Source organism: Rhea americana, unplaced genomic scaffold (assembly GCF_003343005.1).
Source record: "Rhea americana isolate MKP2758 unplaced genomic scaffold, rheAme1 scaffold_254, whole genome shotgun sequence".
Taxonomy (NCBI): Eukaryota; Metazoa; Chordata; class Aves; order Rheiformes; family Rheidae; genus Rhea; species Rhea americana.
The window spans coordinates 499,728-524,309 of NW_028186373.1; the positions used below are offsets into that span (position 1 = coordinate 499,728).

General features: G+C 39.2%; 1 long non-coding RNA gene across 2 annotated transcripts in view; it reads right to left on the bottom strand.

Annotated features, from left to right (window-relative positions):
• Positions 1-24,582, bottom strand: part of LOC146594637 (uncharacterized) — a 136,692-nt gene that overhangs the window by 10,012 nt on the left and 102,098 nt on the right. Inside the window, exons 7-9 of one of the 2 annotated variants that reach the window (XR_014896132.1) lie at positions 7,074-7,130; positions 6,817-6,977; positions 6,663-6,721 (exon numbers count right to left, since the gene is read on the bottom strand). This is a non-coding gene — a long non-coding RNA (uncharacterized LOC146594637). Of the gene's footprint in view, positions 1-5,907; positions 6,722-6,816; positions 6,978-7,073; positions 7,131-24,582 lie in introns of those variants that run through there. The other variant, XR_014896133.1, reaches the window with a different exon arrangement.

A 24,582-nucleotide genomic window follows, 5' to 3' on the forward strand; every position in this document is an offset into this window, starting at 1 on the left:
GAATTAATGTTAAAACTCATACCGTTAGAACTGAAAGACTTTCAGTCACATCTGAGTCTGTATAATGTCACAAACAAGGATCCAATTTATCATAACCAGATTATATTTACCATTATGCTCCCTACTACTTAAAGAAAATAACTGAAACTTGGCAGTGTCCCTATATATAGTATCCAGCTCTTGAATGCTATCATCAGCAAAGCCCTTTACTGATTTAATTTTAGGCCTCACAGATGCCAGATATCCTCACAGATACACTTTGCATTTCATTGCTGGGAAGACTGAGGCAGAAAAGTGATGCAACTTGCTAAAGATCAAATAGCAAAATGAAAAGCAAACTGTGAACTGATCCTAGAAGCCCTGTCATACAGACCCTAGAAAACACATTGTCACCTTCATGTATGGCTGTTTCAACTGTCCTCAAACTACAAATACCTGTTTGATGACTCTACCTGTATTGTTAGGCCAGTGTGAGACAGTGAAGAGTGTCCTAGTTGTTGCCCTGCTTTTATGGGTTGAATTACAGACTTCTAATTTAACTATAATGCTGGCATTTATGGGAAATTTCTTCAGAAGACTCAAAATACTTTACAGTGTTGGGGGGAAAATCATTAGTCCTTGTTTAAAACCTGAGATAACGAAAGTCAGAATTTTCAAACTGGTTAGCATCCACAACAAAAGTCAGAATCCAAAAAACATGTTTTTTTCTGTTTTCTGTAAGAAGCATCCAGATTTTCAAAAGTTCAAGATCAAGTAGCTCCCAYTGAGAACAAAGGATAATCTCTTCTTGTTATACCCCATTTACTAAGGATAAAGCTTGTGCCAATGGATAAAAACTGAAGATTTTGGATGCTGAATGTCTGGATATGCTGATATACTTTTATACAGGCTGATAGGATTTTAAGGCTAGGAAGAACAGTCTCTCCCACATACCACAATCTAGACATTATCATCAAGTAATTTCTTCTTTTTTATGCCATAACAAATACTTAATAAATGTATGTATTTAAAAATCTCAAAATAGGACCTAAATTATTACGATAATGTGTGTCCAGCTGACTACTGGAATCTTTTAAAACATTATTCCCAAGTTCAGAAAGTCACATTGTACATCTCACAATAGATGGTAGTTTCCTAACTCTCAGGCTTGTCCTCTTATGGGTCCAATATGCTGTTATTATTTTAAGGCTACATCTGGAATATAGTCTATGAAAAGAAAAATGAAACCACTACCAGCTCATCTATGCCATCTTTGTCCCACATTTCCATCTTGAAAACATTCTGCTTAGCTTCAGATCTTTCTGGGTCATCAGTGGTTTGTTTCAACAACTGCACTCCAGACCTCACTGAGACTCAACCAATCATTTTTGTTTATGGCTTCTATTTCCTGCATATTTTTCTCACTGATTGCATTCCACAGCTCACACCACATCTCAGATGGAAAAAAAGAAGTAGGGGAAGTAAGGGGAATCCAGTGCGTCACAAATTTTGTGTGTAACACATAAGCTGAGGTTAAGCATATCATGGGAACTGCTCTCTAGGAACTCAGACTTCCTTTTGCCTGAAGGAGTCACCAGAGTACAAACTACTCTCAGTTTGCTTAATGATTTCTATGCAAAAAATACTGATATAGTATGGACCTCCCCCCACCAAAGTCACTGGGATATTCCAAAGACTATGGGGACATATTAAAGGTGGCAATGCTGTAGTTTTTCCTATCTAGAAAATAAAGTTACAGAAAGTAGAAACAGTTTTATATTGAAGATAAGTAGGTCTTAGTAATGTGAGTGCTCCAGACAAGATACTGAAGATACTGATCTCTGAAGATTGTGTCTCTGTAAGTTTGTTTACCTTCCAGAATAAAATTGTTGCTTTGTGAGGGGACATAAAGATACATATTTTAGATTATTTGAGTTTCTAGTTCTCCTAGAATTGGTGACTATGTATGAATCACCAGTTACACTAAATATTTAGGTCAGAGAAAAGTATACAAACAAACAATACAGTATGCAAAATTAAGGTAATTCTATCAATTTCTCTAGAACATGTTTTTTGGAGAGGTACTTTTTCTGATTAGTATATATTCCTAAGTTGCTTCTTTTTCAGAATCAGTATAGTTGCATGCTCAGAGAACAAGCTTTTTTTTCACCAGTGTAAATCCTCTGCCTTTTTCAGAATCATTTTATGACACGATTTCGGAGAGAAATGAGCCTCAGTTAAAGTGGAAGTGAGGAGCAGTAGTGGCAGTGTCAAAAGGTCAGGAAGAYTGTATTGTTGTAGGATTCTGCAATTGCAAAAGCATGAGCTACTCTGTCTTGAAATAAAGGAACTCCTACCTAGGAGTCCCTGGTTAGGCATATGACAGATATTTTTTTTTTTTTTTTTTTTTCGTCAGGCAAAGAAGGGATCCGTAATGCAGTGAGTTATACTAGGGTTGAAGAAAAAAGCTTTTAAAGGATAGCAAGTGATGCCATACGTTTTCATTATGGAGCATGCTATGCAAAGATCTGGGTAGTCAGCTCCCACCAACCATCTGGAGAGAGAAGTCACTCAAATTTAAGTGCTGAACCTGCTGTGGCAGACAAACGATGCCAATGAACCACTCACTGCTCTCCCCCTGTCTGTTTTCCTGCCTTTTGCTGCAATAGAGCCTTAAAATAAAATAATCTGACTACCACTTTCCAAACACCTGCTTCCAAACACCCCAGCTTCCATATGCAGAGTGCACTTCATTCTTTGGACATAGAGGGCCACAACCACAGAAAGAGCTATACTGAAGGTCTAGCCAAAAGGGAAATGTCATAGAAATGAAATCTGTAACACATGAAAAAAATGCCTTTTCTTTACTGAGTGCTTCATGTCCCCGTGCTAAACTTTAAATTCTGTTTTATGTTTTCCTGATTCCTACCCCCTGTTTAATGTCTTTTTGACTCCTGTTTAAAACTTCTTGGGCTGAGACCTTGGGAACCCAGCAAGCTCACTGGCTTTGCCTTATATAAAGTGCTAGAAAGAGTTTAACAGCTTTGAAATAAAAGGAACTTTCAACCATGTTACCATAAATTGCTTTGTTGCCTGTAGTCAGCAAGAATTAGTTTACAGACTTTTGAAGCCAGAGGGCATCAATTGCTTTGTTTTTTCTCTCTATCAAATCTATCCTCCAGTGACTGGTTTTACACTTGCAGGCTGCTTTGGGATGCTCAGCAGATGCTAAATGGGGCACAAGAGGCATATCAAGCCCCTTGGCATGTACATATTTTTAAATCAAATAGGCAATGATGGACAGAGGAATCTGTGCTAGTGAATCAAATCTTCCTAGCTTGCTCTGTTGTATTGTCATGCTGCCTCATTGTAGGACTAGAAAGTAACTGACTGACTGAAGTAGAAATAGCTTGGGGTCAAATTCGATAAGCCTCACCCATATAACTGCAAATTTCAATGGGCTCACTGGGATAGCTTGTATTATAGCAGATCATTTTATGGGTGAAGACCTACGAAAAAAATACATAGGTGGGGAATAATCTAATGAGAACAGAGTAGAGATGATGTTTACTACAGAAACAATTTGGTGCACATCAGCTACGAAGAAAAAACAAGTAGTATGTGGAGTGCTGTTTCCAGAATAGCAAAGTGATCAGCTCCTAACCAGGAGAAGGAATGTTAAGCCATCTAATAATGTGGGATGAGCTTGTTTTTTCCAATAATTAATGTGATGAAAACCCTACCAAATACAGGGGGTTATTGTTAGTTTTTCTGTCCTTTGAACTTGTCTGTATACAGAAATTGCACAGAATTAGCCTAAATTAGATAGGGTTATGAGTAGCAGTCCCAGCTATTACAACCTTTCCTAAAAAGCAAATAAATATGAAAAAAGATAAATGAAAAAAGATGAGCTTGCTTCATTGTAAGAACTGACTGGCTGCCTGCAGTTCTACCTAAAAGTAGAGGAATAAAACCTATCAGGAAAAAAATCTGTAGTAGAAATGGAACTTATTTGTAACCAAGAAACTGACCTAACTTAAGCTGAAATAATTAACAATATGTATAGGTTCCATATTTGCTATAAATGATGAACTATGGTGAACCATTGAGAATGTAATATGGGAAAACTGAAGTATTCAAAAATCACAAAATATCCAAAATGGTATTTTAAAACTTTGGATTCTGGCACCTCTGCTGTTGAAATGTCAGAGCTGCTTAACAAAGCTCAGTGAAGGCCAGTGCCATGATTATAGCTAATACAGCAGCTGGCAGAACTGTGTTCACCCTCTTTTGTCAACACAGATTTTCCATGAGTTCTGCCAACTGATTTAGCTTTCCTGAGTGTCAGATTCCTATCTATCTGAAATGCAGGGAGAATAATTCTCTCCTACTTAACAAGGATATGGAGTACATAAATTCATTACATCTTGTGAGACAGTCAGATAGTTTAGCAGTGAGAATTGTGAAAGCCCCTGACATGGACAGGGAGTGTTACTTGCTTAAGCAAGCACTTACTGAAGAAATGGTAAAGTCAGCGGAGCCATGATTTGTGCTCTTCTGTGAAGCAAATGTGCTTGCTGTAAAAGGTTTGAGAAGTCTACCCTCACATATTGGAAGTTTTTTCACAGTTGGCTAACATTTTTGGTTCTGGCTTCCTGCTTGGATCAACCTCTCTACTTTTATTCCTTTTTCACTTCCACTACATCCTCATACAAGGACATCAGTTTGCCTTGTATGATGGTGGTAACGACAGCAGTAAGTAGACTGTYCCGGCTTGCTGCCACTGCTGCAGGGTTTGACTGTCTCCATAGCTCAGCAACACGTGCAACTCCTATTAATAAAACAGTGTGTGCTGGTGGAACAATGCCAGATTGCTCTCATCTTTGTGTTTCGTAATTCCTCCTATAGCCTTTGCCCTGCAAACAGGAACAAAGGTTTCCCCTGTCTGATGTTACTAACTGTGGAAAGGAGCTGTTAATAACTCAGCATATCACTTCTGATGGAAACAGCATGTTGGGAAGCAAACCAGCCTCTTGCATGACTACCAACTCATGCCTTCCTCTTCCTCCCTCTCCCCCCCAGCACACAGATGCTGAGTTCATGGCCCCAGGTTCATACACACAGGAAATACAGTAGTCAGTGTTTCAGACAGCAGCCATCAGGAGATCTTTGTATGATTAGGCTTGGTTTCTGCATGAAATGAGAGTGAGACAGCATGGCAGACACTGGTGCTAGTTTCCTTTAGAAATGTTGCACAGTAGCTGTTGTCCTTCACTCCATGAGTGCAGAGCCAGGCATCTACCTAGTAAAGGGAATGCTACTAAGCAGTGGGATCTATGCTGCTGTCTGTCATGTACACCACTGTGATCATTGGACATTTAATCTTTAGAACATGGAAAGTTGGTTTAAATAGAAAGAGATACTCTGAAAAGTTTACAAGAAATGGGAGCATGGGGATGTTTAGTGTTTAGGGAGGAAAGAGTTGGGGAAATCCAGAAACTGCAAGTCATGGCTAAATAAAAATCTGATTTAGGTTTTACTCACTACTTGATCAGGCAAACCTCTCAGAGAAGTTACAGGAAATCTGCCTGAGAAAAGAAAAAAGGGCTGTATCTTTGATAAATGGTGACAGCTATTTTTTTGCAGGGACTAGAGGACAAAAGCGTACTGCGAATAATGTCATTCCTTGAAAGGTTATTATGTGTTCTGCAGAGAGAGAAACTGAGATACCAAGGTGCTCTAACTTCCCCAAGGTCCCACAGGAAGCTAAGTGTCCTAGCATGCAGCCCTGTGTATTGACTAGTTGAGAAGCCTATTTTTCATCGCTAGACTCAAAAGAAGCTTCACTGCTTTGGTGATGTGCATCTGATGATGAAAGCACAAATAAACTCATTTTCTAGGAATTGTCTCTTAATTCTTTAAGGAGGACATATGGTAGAAAACAAGCAGTTAGAGCAACCCAGCAGGGTTTGCAGCATTCCTGTACAGACATTTGCATATAACCAGTTAAACAATATTTCATTTTTGAAATTTAATTCTGGATTAGCACTGGCAAGTTTGATAACCCTAACAGGGGAACAAGAGGCTGGCACAGATATTTGAGTGATCCTAACACGCTCCCTCTTCCTCAGGCAAGCTAGCTACCTGCAGTGGAACTATAGCATAGCAGTAGACCTAGTAAAACTCAGCTGCTGACTTCACGCAAAACTTCATTAGCTGTAAACTTACTTTGCAGAATAAAGAAGAGTTAGTTCACATCCAGATCCTATTTACTAGATTGTATCAATATGATCGTAACAACTACACGGTCCTGGTTTATGCTCAACAAATAAAACACTGTAGAAGCATAACAAAATGAAGTCCAGATATAAACAGCTGAACTGAAAAGTGCAGGGTCCTAGAAAGCTTTAGTAGCTCTCTGCACTAAAGCCAATTACAGAGAAGCATTCTGAGAGTGATTATGAGATACTGAGTATCCATCAGAATTGAATTTTGTGTTGATAATGCAGAATAAACCAAAGAAAAAACCCAGTGACAGTTTTGAATAGAGCCCAGACTGACAGTTCCCTGGTCTTCGCAGAAAGTCATAGTGTTTCCCCCATGCTTGTAATCTTTAAAAGAGTTGTGTAGGTTGTGGAGAGAGAGGAGGAAGGACRGTAGTTTGTGGTAAGCTGCTTATTAACCTTTTCTCAGTTACAGAAATCAGGATCAATGAGCCAAGTGGTTCTGAACAGTCACGGACCTGAAAAGCAGCAGAAGAGTCAGATCAGTGATCAGTTAATCTTACTCTACAGAAAGCTTGCAGGGTTATTTGCCTCCCACAAGCAAGCATCATACCTGATGATTCAATCACAGTAGCCTTCAGAGACTTGGGATCCATACATGGCAGAGAGTGGGGACTCTGCAAGCAAAGAATGCACAGGACAGCTTGTGTCACATCCTAATTTCCCTTTCTTAGTTGACAGAAGATCAAATGCACTTGTGCTCTGAGGTCTGTCCTGTATAAATATTCCCAGGAAAAAAGTAAATGCCAGTACACTTGTGCATTTCCCTGAGATATTCTTCTCCCCAGCTGCTATGCTGACAGCACTTACCAGGAAGCAGACATTTCATTCTGGCTCACTGTTCTGCTGGAGGGAGACAAGATGCTCCTAAGGCAGAGAAAAGGAGGATAGCAATTTAATTATCAGAATATTAATCTGTTTATTTATAGATACATGTACACACACACACACACCTATGCAGAAAACTGAAAGCCAATTTACTCTCACTCTGTAATTGAATGAGTTAGTTGAATTCTGGAATCTTATTCAAGGGACAGGGCTGTGAGAGAGTGGGGAGGGAGTTTAGCACAAGGGTTTTAATCGTCATCTAGATGGGTGCTGAARCCAGGTATCTGTTATGAGGAATAAATAAAAAGGGACTTAGTGATTTGTTTTTTCCAGCAATTCTGGCTACAGTCCATCTGGCCATGACTGGCTTGAGTCCCCACAGGACTTTGCAGATGACAAATAAAATGTCCCCAGCCCCAGGACAGATGTCAGCCCACTGTGGCATAAATAGGAATGAAGGTATTCAGAGATTGAACAACTGTGACTAAGTACTAAACTTGCAGGTTACTCTTCTCTCAAAAGTGAGCCAGGTTTATAGCCATGTCCATTCCCCAACCACACTGAACCAACAAAACTGTTCTAGACACCAGAGACAAATAAGAGAATTTTAAAGAAAAGCTGAGAAGCCATGTGGTCCTGATTAGACAGCAAGAGGAGCCTGGTTCTATCTTCCTGGGGACAGAACTCTGAACATGTGTGTCTTTTCCTACCCATTGTCTTACACTGTGTATTTATTTAGACTGCAAATTCATTATGGCTGGGGCTGCCTCTCATGTTATGTTTAACATTCAGCAGCACAGCAGTTCTGCCTTTTTTGAAATCTTTAGATTCTAGTCTAATATTGTGAACAATTAAAGGAAACATATAAAATGGAGCTTACAATTATTCTGTATTATTTTATGAACTGATGTCTGTCCTGCATGATCCCCTGCCCTGCCTTGGAGTAAAACAGAATTTAATGTCTAAAACTGGCCACAATTAAGTACATAACAGCTGYTTAGTTGTGTTTGCCTGCAAAGTCACCACGATCTTGGGGCCTGATCCAGAGCTCTTCAAATGCCTTTAAAATCAYCATGAATTGAATAGGTATTTCTGATCATCATCAGGGGATGTCAGGCTTCTATTCCATACGCTTTCTTTTATGTCCTAGGAAAACCCTTTCACCTTTGCATGCCTTGGTGACCCATTCAGAGAATAAGAAGAATGCTCATCTGTCTTTATAGGGATTATGAATTTAATTATTGAAAGGCAGAGGAATCTCCTAGGTCCTTTGGAGCAGAGGCAGTCAGAAGCCCAACATCAGGATTACACCTGCAAAAAGAACTGTGTTCCTGTGCCAGATCAGCCACCACTGATTCAACTCAGCACAAAGTCCTTAACCTGGAAACCTGACAGTGACTATGGACAGATGAGCCTGTCTCTAGCTGACAGCCCTGACTTTTGCTTGGCTTTGCATCTGCAGATGGGTCTCAGCCAAGGAAAATCCCAGCCAATGAGACTGTCCTGGCATTATGTCTTTGCAGTTGGTCACAAATGACTTTGCAATGCATATTGCTTCCTGGAACATATATATTCCTACTCTTTTCCTGGAGACCATCTCTGGGCAGACATGAAGTCACATCCYACCAGGTTCTTTTATCAGCTTAGGTATTAAATGCAAAAAGTGTAAATGCTCTCTCTTTTATAGAGCATGCAGGACATGTACGCCCCATGAGAATGACTAGTTTTGTGGACTGCTTTTCCTAAAGAAGATCAACATTCTAATTTTAGCTCTCATTAATTAAGTACCTAATAACAATACTGTTAATTTCTATGGCAATCTGGATTCTGCTGTCGTTCAAAATTCGCTTTCAGTGTTTATCACTCCCCATGGCCCTCAGACTAGGCTGCATCATCATTTTAGCTGGAATATATTCAGYCAGAATTGAAGGAGACTTCCCCATGAAATAGGCTCCCATTCTCATTCACAGTTGGGATCAGCAGTACTTTGTCTCCCCTATACCATGAATCCTGCCATGTTGCAAAACTTAACTGAACAACAAGCCAACCTCTGTGCCGTCTTGATTGTTAATCAGGTGAGCATGGCATGGGGTGGCAGGTGAGATTCTAAAGGGAATATCAGTATCAGTTTCACTAGAGAGATAAGCATGGCAAATTATTGCTGGTTTTGTGAAGTTATTTTTGCTCTGTCCATGATATCCATGAGATACGACTATCATAATGAAATGATGCACAGATAGCAGTAGATCCAGTGGACTAAGGCACTAAAATATTTCATTTTGGAGACTCTGGTTACCCATGAGATATGTTGTTTGGTCCTAATAGTTAACTGTTGTATAACACTACTGCCTAGAATAGAAATCAGTACACCTCAATGTAACTAGTAGGTTTTGATCAAAACATATCTAAAGCCTATAACAGAAGAAAATACTCCAGCCTGAATGGGAAGGCCAGGAGGGGGCACAAACTCTGGAAAAGTAGATGGTCAGATATGCAATGCAAGCATAGCAGCATCTGTGTAGGAATGCAGAAGTGCAGGCCTGGGGCAAGTCAGAATCTATTTACATTAGTAAAATTCTGTATGTGTGAGTTTAAGGCAGCTTTTAAACTGTAAAAGGAAATGGCAGATAAGAGCTGAAATATCTCAGAAGACTGAGGGGGAGGATCTTATCAATGTGTTTAAATATCTGAAGGAGAGCATAAAGAGGATGGGGCCAGACTCTTTTCAGTGGTGCCCAGTGACACCATGAGAAGCAACAGGCATAAACTGAAACACAGGAGGTTTYGCCTGAATCTACAGAAATTTTCTTTTCCTGTGAGGGTGACTGATTACTGCCCAGAGAGGCMGTGGAGTCTCCATCCTGGGAGATGTTCAGAAGCTGTCTGGACAGGGTCCTAGGCAACTTGCTCTAGGTGACCCTGCTTGAGCAGTGGCGGTTGGACTAAATGATCTCCACAGGTCCCTTCCAACCTCAGCTGTTCTGTGATTCTGTGACCTCATTGAACTGACTTACAATTTTTGCTAGATTCACTTTCCTTTCTCTCTCTCCTGTCATTCTTAACCAAATCATATCCTTCTCATATGAGAATGGACCTGAGCTCAAAAACTAAATGCTGGACTGAAAAAATCACCTGGATGCTGACCTCCTCTCTTCCTGAGTCTTAATCTTGCTGTCTTTACAGAGGGATCCATGTGCTTTGTCTAGTGTTAATGAGCCGGCCTGTGTTATCTCTAATGTCATTTTTAAATTAAATTAACCCCAGACTGTGGGTGTGTGTTTGCATGGAGATAGTAATACGCCGGGAAGGAGGATGCCTTGGGCACACAGATGAAACCTGCAAAGCTTCTCTGTTGGCCTTGGCTGCTGTGCCGACTGGCACCACCCCAGGGGAGAGTACGCCCATGCATCACAAATTTGATTTTTGGTTCCCCTTCCACCCACCCCTGAGTTGGGTTCTCTGCCAACGCAGCTTCTGTAAAAATCAAAGGGAAATATTCTCCCTCTCCCGTTTTTTTCTTTTCCTGAACAGATTGGATGTCATTATGTGCATCTGAGCTTGCTGAGACTGGGTTGGGGGGCAGAAGGAATGAGGGAAAGAAGAGACAGTTTTAGAAAAAAATGCTTACAGTCCATCAAAGGGGGAAAACAGCCTCCAGCTACAAGTAACCAGCACTTTACATACACTCTGATTCACTAGGGAAATCCAGAGAGCTTTAATATTTWAAAAAAAAGAGAAGGAGTGAGGAATAAAATAGAGGGGAAAGGACGTAAACCCCGCTGCTGGAGCAATGGGATAGAAATCATAGGGCTGGAGGAACCGAATGTGAGAAAACCTGTCTAATGCACTGGTGGTGCTCAGGTGGGAATTTACAGACTACGTGCAGCCTTACAGACATTAGTCTGCATACAGACTACAATGCATAGCCTTACTCCAGGGGGAGGAAAGGGGAGAAGGCTTGGCGGAAGGAGGGGAAGAGAGGAGGGGGGGGAGGGGAAGAAGGAGAGAAAGGAGGAGGAAGGGGGAAAGAGGGGGAGAGGAGAGGGGAAAGGGAGGGAAAGAGGGAGAAAAGTAGGAGAAAAAGGGGGGAAGAAATAGGAAGGGTGGGGAGGAAGGGGGGAGAGAGGGAGGAAAGGGAGTATGTGAGCCAAATGCATGGCATTCAAAATAAGCATCTTTCAAAGGGTTTGGCTGGGATGCAGATTTGCAGAAGCTCTGGACCCATAATTCCCTGGCATACAAAGCTTGCTCGAGGCATCCATGTGCCCAAAAAGGGCTTGCAGAATAAAGAGCAGATAAAAAAAAAAAAAAAAAAAACAAACCCAACAATCCTATGAATTAAAAATGAAGGCAAGCGAAACAGCTGTACTTCCAAGCTGCAGGTGACCTCATTGTGGAAGCTGTGCCACAGTGAGGCATGATCATGTTCAGGAGTTCTGAAATAACAGGCATCAACAATAATAGCTGTGAGGGAGAACACTTCCCCTACCTATATTAAAGAGTAAGTAATTACCCTGCTCTCCTGCCAGGTATATTTTAATCCAGAACTAAATTACTTTGAACACTGTTATCAACTTTGATGTTACAGTATATTCTAAAACCTCAACTGACACTAGTACCTATTGTACCTGCTACTGTACATGCACTAAAATATAGACTGTTCTCACTCAGGTTAAAACAGCAGAAGGATTATTACCCACTAAAAGTTTGTCCAAGATCACGGACAGTCTGTGCTAGAATTGAGAATGCAGTTCAGATTTCTTCAATCTCAGTCTTGTACCTGAAACAGCTACTTTCTTCCAGTTTCTAGATCCTTATTTAAATGAGTGAAGTTCGTATATGAAAAACAAAAAAGACCCCTACTCTCTAGCTTACTTCATAGATTTAGTCCTCCAATTAATAATTATCCTCAAATTTGATTATTTTGTAGTGCAGCAGATGAATATCCTTTTACATTAGATTACTAAGTAATATAATAGTACTGAGGAGGTTCTACTGATCACATTTTACAGATGAAGAAACTGAGTCAGAGGGTGGCATCATTTTCTGTTGTTGCATAGAAAGTCCTTTGATTATGGAAACTGGTTTCCTACATTTGTGTTTTATGGACCAAATCAAAAATTTTCATTCAATAATATCATTGGTATTATTATGTAACTGATAAATGAGGATGCAAGATAACAGACAATTAAGTGAAGAGTCAAACTAATGTGAGACATCTTTGTACTCCAGAGAGACAGTGCAAAGGAATGCGTAATCCTTTCGTGGCCCTTCTGGCTATCTAATAAGACCATACTATTTTCCAAAGGACAGTCATTACATTCCAATATTCAGAACAGTAAAATATTATCTCCAAGACAAAAATATTTTAATGGTCCTCTAACAGAGATGCAATATCTTTGACAGGTTTCCTGAGATTAAAAAAAAAAATAAAATAAAATAACAGGTAGAAAAGTTCTGAAATGTTTCAGAAAGAGGGATTGCTAGAACCAAAAGGAAATAATTTTCTTGTTTTAAAAGCACAGATTTCTCAAATTGCTGAATATGGAAAAGGCTGTTATTCAGAGTGGCAAATCTGGAACATACTGGGGAACAGACAAAATCAACAGAGCTGGCCCCTCCATGAAACAGCTATCTGCAAGCAAGATGCCATTTCTTTCCAAAAGCAACTAATAGGAAAGCATAATGTTTTGCAACTTGTTGCTGGAATTGGAAAGTGAGTCCAGGGCATATGTTCATGTTATTTTCGTTTTCCGTGATGATGGAACTCAGGATAAATCAAGAGATATCTCCTAACACTGCCCCTTCCAGAAGGGTTCTAATTTCCAAGGAATCTTTTGCTGGTGAGAACGTTTTAACTTTTGGAATATTTTTTACTAAATTTTGTTTTATTTAATGGGTTTTTCTTCCTTCCAGTGTAAGTTAGTAAGTTACAGAGGATTCCTCTGACTGAAGAGGGATGTGAGGATGCTGTACCAGGCTCCACGGTGCTTGTTCCCTGCTTTTTACAAGATGGAGGACTAAAATGGGAGAAAAGGTAAGAATGGACTTCAAATAAGAAGGATGCAGCAGCAATGTAACGCGCTGTACAGACAACAAAGAAGCCTCAAGGAAACAGAAAAGCCTGGCATCTATGGTCCTTTAGGTTGGCTTTTTTTTTCCTAGAAGCCTTAAAGGCTTAGACTTTTCCTTTGCCCCAAAACTTCCAATAAATATCATGCAGTTGAACTGAAGGATCCAATCCAAAACATGCAAACTTTTGTCTYGGAGTACTCTGAAATGTTTTACAAACTACAGATCATACATGTGTATGATACCTATCCATACAGATATAGATAGCAGACAGTAGTGATGAGTGTTAGTATTTCAAAAGTTCAAACTTCCTCTATCATTTACTGTGAAAGGAAACAATTCCATCATAAACTGACATGGATTAAATATAGCAAACTAAGCTCTTGTTAGGTGGCTGCACTTACTGAGCTATCTGTTGAGATACTGATAGCTACTGATGATATATCCATAGTAACTGATGTTGTAAAAGACACCGACATACAACAGTACATTTCCAAGTGTTTTCCCTGCTGGAGATAGGAATGCTTATTAATGTGCAAAGAATCAATAATTACCATCTTCTCAAACACATACCAAGTCACAGCCAATTCAGGAATGAAATAATCCGTTTTTTTAGAAAGCACATTGCTTCAYTAAAGAAGCAGGGCAATGGAGGATCAAAGTCTGTTCAATTTTTAGAAAAGAAAATGACAAAGAATAATAAACCCACATGGGAATACAAGACAAAAGCAGTCATTAAAAAAATTGTTTGTGAATTGGTAGGTTTTTTATCAGCGATAATTCCAGAGCTATTTCAGAAAATCATTCCCAATTGCAGTTCTTGTTTGTTCTGCAGAGAATGGAAATGGTCTCACTATAAAAGAGGGCTTGATTCCTTCAGAAAATGACCATACATGTACACTGGAAAGCATGTTGCAATTCTGACCCAGGGGCATTAAAAAGACCCAGAGAGCATGTACCACCAAGCAACAATAATTTGCTGCTACTAAAATAGTTTACAGTATTTTTTAAAAAAGCTTAATCTACAGATAGTTCTCTTGGCAGCACAAATCTTTCTGGTGCCAAGAGAAAAATAATTTGCATCTCTGGTGTCAATGGTAATACTACCATGTTGCTTCAACTCTCCAGGAGATGCAGCCAGCTCAGCACTGCTTTCAGAAAGAAAATCTCTGAAAATAACATAGAGGAGAAAAGAAATTGACATTGCAATTGCATCAGTAATGAATCTGACATCAGCAGGTGATGAATCATTCTTTATCCCAAGCATTTATCTAATGAAACATAATCCAGGTGCTTGTTTTTTGGTCTTTTAATTTCAAGCTGTTGTTAAAAGCCCTCAAAGGGTTAAATTTTCAAGAGTATGGTTGCCTTGGTACTATACTTTCAGCTATGATCAGCAATACCTAACAAATACAGTACTTAAGTGGATTTTTTTAAAGTATTCCCCACTGTCAATGTGTAATTAATTAGCCTTCCCCTCCCCCTCAGTTGAACTGAGATTCACATAATCAGACCCTTGGGGACTCTCCTCTTTTCCTCCTATCAAAGTCAGACACTGACTAGGAACTGAATTATTCATTCAGCTGTAGGTGTAACATACCCATTTAAATGATTTAAAGTTTAAGCAGTCTTGTTGCTGTTCAGCAACAAAATTTTAAAGTGTAGAACCCAATAGGAATTTGGAAAGTTCTTTTCTCTTAAACCACTTGTTTGATTACATCAACAACATACATTTTTGTTAGCTGAACCTACCTGAGTGAGAAAGGAGGGCTTGTAGGAATAGCACACGAACAAGAGCACCCGTCACTCATTAAGGATATATCATGATTATAAGCACTAATTAAAGCTTTTGTTCCAATATGTCTAGCTGAATATCTTTTCTGTGAAAGTTAATTTTATGCACACTTTGCTGAAAATACATTGTAGGTGAATTCCATACCCACAATCATAGAAAACCATATTTAGCTACCTATTTGGTCCTCATTACCCATTGTATCACAGAATCTCATGCTAAGAATTATGTACAGCCAGTCAAGGAACAAATTAACCATAATTAAAAATAATTTGTCGCATTTCTGATTAGATCTCGAAGTGCTTCAAAGTCTTTAATTCTCTGAACATTTTTGTGATATAAGGCAGTACTTTCACTGTGTGTGGCTCACTGGCTAAAATCCTGATCTAACTCAAGAATCAAGATTACCTCTCAGCGTAAATGTTCCACAGCTTAGGTAGAACATTGATTTTCTCAAGCTAACACAGAAAGTCTGTGACAGAAAAGGAAAAGCCAAATCTCCTAAACTAGACCCTAGTGTCACAACCACTATGTGTTCTTTCCGCAAAAACAAAGTGTTTGTATATAACTGTCCTTAATATAATGTGTCAGTTCAAAGTAATTCAAGTAGCAAATACAAACTCTGAATACTGTGATTGCTAGTGCTTAAAATTTTGTTAGCAATACCATAGTATTTCCCTTGAAGATGCAGATGCTTGAATGCCATCTGAGAACTTCAGCATACATTACAAGTCATAATTATGTTACTTAGGATTTTAAAGTCCAGACTTGTGCCTTTATTAATAATACATGATTGGCACTACTGAGCAAAAACAAACAAATAAACAAAAAAACCTCTAAAATACATCCTGACCTCTGAAATACCTGAAAGTATTTTAAGCAAAGGAAAAAGCTTGAAAGAAACAGGTAGCAGGATTCCTCCCCTAACTCTTACAGTACAGAGTCCATTGTACACATATTCAGGGATTAAGTCAGACTCTTACGAACCTTTCTCCAGAAGCAAGGGTATGCAGATGTAGGATCAAAAAGTGCCAGAAGCCTCCAGCAACTGTGTGATGCTGATTATTTGAGCTGCTTTCAGTTAAGCAGCTAATGAAGGCTACCTAACTAATCACCTAGGTTGTAGAATGCAAATTGGATCATTCTGGTATAAAACAAAGGTTGCTTATAACTACTATATTCCCTCCATTGTTGAGAAACCTGGAAGTGGCACAGTGCAAAACCACAACAGCAAGTGAATAAAAGTTTATTTCTGATTACATATACAGCACTATTCAGTACTGTCAAGAATGCTAGGAAATCTCCTCCTATCTTTAAGATTCTACTCTGCAATTGGCTTTACCCACACAAACTTGACTGTGGAATCAAGCCTTTTATTTCTACGAATCCTTTTTGATCTACATTTGAGTGGCATCATCATCTTCTTGATTAGAAGCCCCACTTGCTAAGAGATGAGTTTCCCTGATAGTTGTCTCTGTATGAGATGTTCCATCAAAGGATTGTCATAACAGACTGTTTGCCAATTTGAAATCCAACAGTTTGTCTGGTGTAAGTGTTAAAAATGTTGTCTTGGCAGTTTTTTTTTTTTTTTTTTTTTTTTTTTTTTTTTTTTTTTTTTTTTCCCGCCTCTCTGTTTGCTTCTACAGTATGTCAAGCAAACTGGATCGTTTTAGTAATCAAACCTGCTTTTTTCTTTCACTTCAAAAGAAAACCCAACACTTAACCTCTGAATTCAGAAAGTAATTTTATGTGACAGCACACCTTTAAGTAAGTACATAAATTTGCCAAATCCGACATTCAAATTTTTTTTGCTGAAACTTATGCTAATTGCTAGTAAAAATAAAGCAAATTGTTCTAAAGCAGGACTGAAAACAAGRACAAGATACACCCATTTCATTTACTGAGAAAGAAAGATCGAAGCCTAAAGTTCCCCTAGACATTAGTCTGTGGGATAAGGGTCCTTTGTGATGACTCAGGTTCTTTGAAGTGATCTTTTACACAATTTACCTTTTCAACCATTGAAGGACTAAAACTTTAGGTCTACCTATGATACAAGAATATTCACTTTATGCTCACAGTCTCTAAAAAGAAGTTTTTCAATTTGGGTCTCATCTACTGAACTTGCTTCTTCTGGTGGCCTAACCTGTTGATAGCTAAAACAACACACAATTCAAAATTTTAACTGGACATTCATCATTTCTGATGGAAAATTCCAATGTAGACCAGGGTGGCACTGCAAGATTTTTTTCTATGGAAGTTTATACAGTGTGAGTACAATTCAGAGCTTGTTCAGTACCTGAGAAAATAACAGGTAGGCTAAAACAGAAAACCAGCAGTAATTCAAAATTAGTAAACTGAATAAACCCCTGGCTCATAAAGGAAAAAAAACGCCTTACAATGACCTGCAAACTTTAAGTAACTCAGCATCCAGAAGAAGGCTTCTATATATGGAGAAAAGCCAATGTTTACCTTGTATAGGTTTCCATGCCATTAATAGGAAAGATATTTCAGAAACTCGGACTGTCAAGAGCTGAACTTAAAACTAATTCTTTTATCTCTCTTTAATTGAAGATTTTAAAATATTTTAAGCTGTCGAAAGGAAAGAATCATAGAAGCACCAGTTTAAGTGACCCATTTAATCAAAACTCACTATTTTATGAAGTCCAGAACACTATGACTACATAATCACCTAAAGTTATTAGTGTATTTGTGAATGGCACTACTATGTTTCAAGGAGAAAAGCATGCTTATTTGTTCAAAAACAAAGCTATATGGGAAAACAGCCATTCTTCTAAAGAGAGAGCAAAGTGTAGATCTAGAAGAGAAGCTATTCTAGAGCGCTAAAGGTGCACTATCAGAAGAAAGAAGGGCATCAGGGAGCAGTGTAGGCCAGTTRCTTCCTACAGGATGGTGAGCTGAGCACAATGACAAGGCCATCACTGCATGGGCCTCACCAGCCAAAGTCCAGTCCCGCAGTACATGAACACGGTGAGCGTGGCAGGCCCAAGGATGGCAGCCAGAGTCAGGTCAGTTGAGAGATCAGGCCAATAGGCAAATTCATGGTGATGAGACAAGTTTGAGGTCAAGCCAGAAGTGCAAGGCACCAAACCAGGATCAGGTCCAGAAACAGTAATCAGGGCCAGACAAAATCCATCAATTTCCAGGCAAGTCCAGAGTGACAGGACAGATCTGAGGTCAAGCTGGGAGGTCGATACATGGGTCAGGACATACACAGAAGACCATAGCCAGGCACAGCTGTGACACAACTAGAGATAGTTACACCTACACTGTAGCTCAGGTAAGTAGCTTAAATGGAGCTCCTGGGCCCATGGGCTGAAGGGGCCTCAGTTGAGGCCCCAGCAGAGTTAAGTCAGGGCAATTAAGGCCTGTTAGTCCAGTCAGAGCCCAGACACAGAGTTTCATATGTATGTGTATCACTCTGTTGGTTTTACCTGTTACCATGTATTAATCAGTTTATGATCCCCCATTTCTTCCCCCCCCCCATATGAGATGACAGTTTCAACAGTATAAATCAGGAGCAACTTCACTGAAGTCATACCAGTTTAGAAACCACATATGCGAAATAAGAATCTGACCTTCAGAGAATATGAAACATTAACAAAGAGGATTCTCTCCACCTACTGGGAGTACTGCACAGCCATCTTTAGCACAAAATGCATGGCAGCAGAGCATTGCAAGTTTGTCTCTGTGCACGTGTGTGGGTAGAAATGAACTGAGTATCTGAAAGAAATTCTGTTTTCAAGTTATGAGACTGGTTCATGAAAGAAGGTGCCTATCTCAACTTCATAAAGTACATGCCTTCCCTCATTCCCTCCCCTACTTCTCCCCTTCCTGAGCTGTGGTAGTTGCACTCTTACCCATTGAACTCTCTCTGAATGATGATGCTGTCATTCTTTTTACAGTGGGTTCCATGTGTGCTATTTCTTCTTAAATGATTCATGACTCCCACTTCTCACTTCATCTGCCTTTGTTTTCCTCTGCAATGCAATGTGTCTGATACATCGCAAAACGTGCTGTGCTAATGCCAGCTCTGTGAACGGTTATACATTAATGTCAAGGTAAAAATGTCTGCAGATACAGTGCAGAGTTATAAAGGGACTTGAGAGGGTTCCAATTCCACTTCTTTAGCCTTGTAAAATCATGTAAAACATGAATACAAACAGCGTCCCCACTGAATCCCTTTCCCTTCGGTGCATACCTTTTCTTCTGTTACTAAGGTCTTTCTGAATTCATCTTTACCTTCTTAGTACTTCACTAGGTCCCTGCTGCCTGTTGTGACAGTAAAATCCAGATGTCAACCAGTGTTTTTCTTCATCAGCCTTCATATGTCTTTACAAAGAATCAGCAGCTCTCTCTAATGATGGAAAAACTGAGATACAGAATGAGAAAATACCTTGACTAAAATCTTTCAGCCGGCTAGTGGAAGGGCTAAGAATAAAATTCTGGTTTCCTGATTTTCAGTCTAGTACTCCATGAATTGGACTGCCTCACATGGAAAAGGTGCTCAGTGATCAGCTTTATTTATATATTTATTCAACTTTGGAATGTTCTCACATCTTTTATTTTCTCATTAATGGTGTTGTTGATCTTCTCCACCCACCCTCATTTCCGTTAGTACATTTGTTCTATAGCTATTTGTGTTGAAAACAAGCAATTTCAGTTCCACCTGCTCATAAACACAATGAGAGAGAGAGAGAACACTATGTTACAGCACAGCCATGCCTTAGCAACAGATTACAGCATCAATGAGAAAGGAATGGAGAATTTCTGAGGGAGAGGAGTACCCTTTACCTCTCTGCAAAGTTACAGCAGGCAAGTTCTGTCCTTAATTATATTTCCTACAAACCTTTCAGCTTCAAGAWATCAGTAGATTTTAAAGAATGTAAAAAAATGAGCACAGAGTTTGCTCTTATCACTTAGAAAAGACTATKTGGGGTTAGTAAAAGATTGTGAACAAACAGATTGGCATCATCCAAATAGAATATGCAGACCTATATTTTAGCACTCAGTTATGGAGGAGTGTAAATAATTCATTCTGTCCACTTAACCCATTGGTATCTAAGTGTCTAGTTGGACAGCTTTCTTACAGAAGTATAAAAGGAGAGTAAGCTAGTGCTCTTCGCTGTCGTGTAACTGGATGTTCAGACATCTGGGATCAATGTCATGAACCTTCCCCTCCTCTATGAAAAGGTGTATTTCAGTTAGCAGGCAAAGTGCAACACGCAAGGAACACCTTTGYGCATGTGAATCAATACACATTCCCATCATGTGAATGAATGTTTACCATTCATGTGACAGGGCAGATCTGTATTTTGCTCATACAACTAATACATGTCAGATTACACAGTGGGGACACGATATCCTCTTCAGGAGAGAGGACAGGAAATAACGGAGCATATGCTGYATAAACAGATCTGGCATATCATACCTGTAATGCAGGTCATAAAACTGGCATCTTTGATATACCCTATCAGAAGATCTATCGCAACTTGGTGGACAGGTGAGTTAGATGGCACTTCAAATTATTTTTAGAAGGACAAATTTTTGTGTAAAAGCAAACATATTTGATTTTAGGCTTCTCCCAATCCACCTCTGTAGGTCATACATCTTAGCCTGTGAGCTCTTCAGAACCAAGGATACATATATGTATATTTTTCCAATAATACAATCCTGATCTTGAAAGAGGTCTCTAGGTGCTACAGAATATAGCCATATAATGATAGCTTATGGGTATAGAATGGAAATATGGCCATCTAAATTTGCATTCCTCTGTTACAAGGATGACATTTGAGACATTTGGGCGATTTGACCCATGAAAGAGAACCATATCCTCCACCTTGTATTCCAGAATCCTGAACTAATATACAGAAACTATGATATAACGGTGAGTTATATAAAATGTTAGTAGTGACATAAACCAAAAAAAGATGAAAAGTTTGTTCATTGTCTGGAGTTTAGATGTCTACCCATATTAGAGAATTAAGTCTATTACCTAAAGATTTTGATACCAAAAAGTAAGGGTCTGCACTCATAGTTCATCTAGTCATTATATGACAGAAATATGATGCAACCTACAGAAATAGTCTCACTCTTCTGTGTTCTGGTTCTAATGGGAGTAATGGGAGATACAGAAAGAGATACACAGAACCTCTGGTATGGAGGCAAGAGTGCAAAATAGACTCTGGGAAGAAAGTAAACTTGTGTGCATAAAGTCTTTGGAGGGAGTCTTTCTGGAGTTAGTGCTCTCATTTGATAGCTCTAACACAATACAGTGTCTCTACAACTGCATAATGAAAAACGCTTTATGAAGTCTGGCCAATATCACACAACACTTTTTTTTTGCAGATGACAGCCTGAAGATGCATTAACTTTACCAAAGGCATACAGCAGTGACAAAGTTGAGACTGAACTGTCACCTAAATCTCACACTTTTACCCAGTCAACTGTGTTGTAAGGATTTCTGTGAGGTACACAATTGCAGCATGAAACCTCACTCACAAATCTATCATGTAAGATGTGTCTTTTAAAAGTACCTACCATAAGCTTCTATTCACGGGCTCAGAATGGCATTGTGCCTACTCACAAGGACATTAGGACTGTCTCACAAGGAGATAGATGTCACATGCCTATGGATTTGCATGGGAAGCCTACATAACTCAGTAAGTGCCATCTTTCTGGAGGAAGTCCCTCCTCTGACGCATTGACACCACCTGTCTCTTTACACTTGATGACATCTGTTGGCATTTTTTTATGTGCCAAAGCATTAATATCAGAAAACTGCAGGAAAGGAAGATACTAAGTTCCTCAGTACCAAGAGGTGCTGAAGACCTAGGTTGCACTGCATCAAGGGACTAGTAAGGTACTGTGGAAAGAATACACAGGGATCAATTCATTCACTTGTCTTCATGGCCTAACATGCCACTTAAAGAAGTCTGAGTGGCAGGGCAAAAGGATGCTTTATTATAGGGAAATGGGGATAGGAAAAGGTAAACCAAGTAACTTAAAACAGAAAAGAACATAATGTAGGTACCAAATAGGCAGTACAGAAATCTTTGACTTGCCCCTAAAAATGGTAAAAGAGAAAAGCTTTCCTGAACTGCTAAGTCAACCATGAGTAGCCACCAAGAAGAGGCAGACGATCATTCCATCWCTAAAACTATTTGGTCCTTGGCCTCTGCTGGGAATATATGCTGAAGTGCTAATTATCAGCAATTTCAATGGCAGCTTTCGTGATACAGAGAGTCATTCATTTAGTAGTGTACCAAGATCCTCATTTCACAAAGAATGCCTAAAGATGGCAAGCTACTAACAATTCTTGGACAACATCCAAAATAAATAACTATGAAACCATGCATATGCCTTTAAAAATAAATCAAGAAAAAAAGTAGGACAAAGAGAAGCCATATAGTAGGCAAACAGTTCTAATGGACATGCTAGATATTATCATTGGAGTCTCCTTCTTTATTTTAATGAAGAAACAGTTCAGATACCTCTAAAAACCTCTATTCAGAGAAAATAACTTGAACACAACTGCAGACATTTGAAAAAATGTTGCTCTTATCAACTGTCCCTTTTTAAGCTGTCTCTGCATTTTCCAGTAATCATATTAAGGTTTGATTCCAGACCCCTTTAAGTCTACAGGAGTTTTTCAACTGACGTGTTCAATCTCTGTGAGCCCTGGATACGTAATGGTCTAAGAAAAAGTCTTCTCCAGTGATTTTTGCAGCAAGTGAATTTTAGTTTCCATTCATGTTCTAATCCAGTTTTGTAACCTATGGTATTATTCAACCGCAATGAGCATCCTTAACCAAATCTGAACTCTCCAAAGGTAATGCGTCGGAAGCATTTGGGCAGTCTTTTGGGGCATAACTGATGCCCAGGCCTCAGTTTGTTCCTTTGTTGCCTTTTCTGTTCCTGATACAACTCTCACTTCATTGTGGTTCCAGCTAATGTCTTCCATACTCAAAAAAATGTGAGGAAAGACTGATACTTTTGTATGTGAAATAAATCCATGGATATTTGACCCTTTACCTTTTGTAGTAATTATGCTCTAGTATATTAAACTGTCTGCAATGTGACTTACCGAGTAGAACCTTTATGATTTTGTAGGGACCTGGCTAGTAAGAACTCCACTTTGAAGAGCTGCTGCACTGACTCCACTATTCAAACTATCCTGATCCTCTTCTTTTGGCATTGATTTTAAATCAGTGTAATATACTGATTTCAGTGGAGTTATTCCTGACTCATGTGGTTTAAGGGATCAGAAGGGATCAGAATCAGGACTTAGGAATCCACTAGGCATATTCAGAAACAACATGATGGTTTTAATCCCCTATTCTGAGGTCTATACTCCATGTCACATGATAGTAGTGTCACTCAACAAATACTACAGGCTTTAACCTCAAATCAGATAAAAGATATTCTTTGTTATGCACAGAGAGAAACAATTTTCACACCAAATTCTTGTTGTGCTTCACTCTATCTGGTATCACTGACTCCAAGCACAGCTGAATTACAAGGTCATAGGAGAAGCCCTGGATCTTAATCTAAACAATTATTGGCCTAAAAATAGTTTCTATGTGTGTAAATTAGTATCAGAGACAGTCAAAGATGTCAAAAAGAGTATGAACCAAAGTGTTAGGAGCATTTGTTCAACTTATCAGTCAGCACTAATTTGGGCACAGTGATTCCTAACAGACCTTAATAAAAGCAACATATAATCGTAACAGCCATCATGATTTTTTTTGAGGAACTGTGATACCCACTTACTGTCTGAAATCCACTTTCTGTCACTGTTATTCCACAGTACCAACCACTCACAACAATCACATTTTGCACCAAAGTTGCATTTTATTCTTTGTCTCTGAGACTGTGTTTTCCTCACGATTTATTTTAGCAGTGATTAAAGCTTACTGGCATTCAGTTACCAAAGTCACTGCTTTCTGCTAGTTGTAAAATGACTTTTTTTAGTCTCAGCCCACTTCTCCGTGGGTAAATGTCTCCATGTGAAAAATATTGCCATAATGGCCCAAGCTGGCTCCCTAGCAGAGCAGTCAGAGATGGAGGATGAATGCAGAGCACGTACTACATTAAACCTCACAAAGAGTTACAAGCTACAAAGGTTCATTTTACCCTATACGGCTCTCTACATGTCTTCATGAATGAGCTACAGCCAATTGCCTTCTCACTCCTGCAAAACATCACAGAGTAGGGCTAATGCTTTTCAATCACCACAATTAGCAAGGAGGTAAGTCTGCACTGTACTTTCCCATTCTATATTTTACAGATAAACAGAAGATTGCAGACTCCAGTGTTGACAATATGGTTCCTTTCAAAAGTCACTAAAGTTTGCAAAAAATTAATGAAAGAATCTGAAACAGACCTCACATTCTGGTGCCACCTGTCAAGCCTGTCCTTGTGTGAAACTGCTGAATAAGTCAACACTCCCCAGTTTTTACTTTGACAGCAAGGCATATTGCAGTGTGCTGTACTTGGGGCTGCACCTTACATCTATCTGTGAATTGAAGCTGGTATAGAATGTGGCAGCCTGCTTATTAACTGGCTCCCAGCATACCAAGATCTATGCTGACAGCCTATTGATTTATA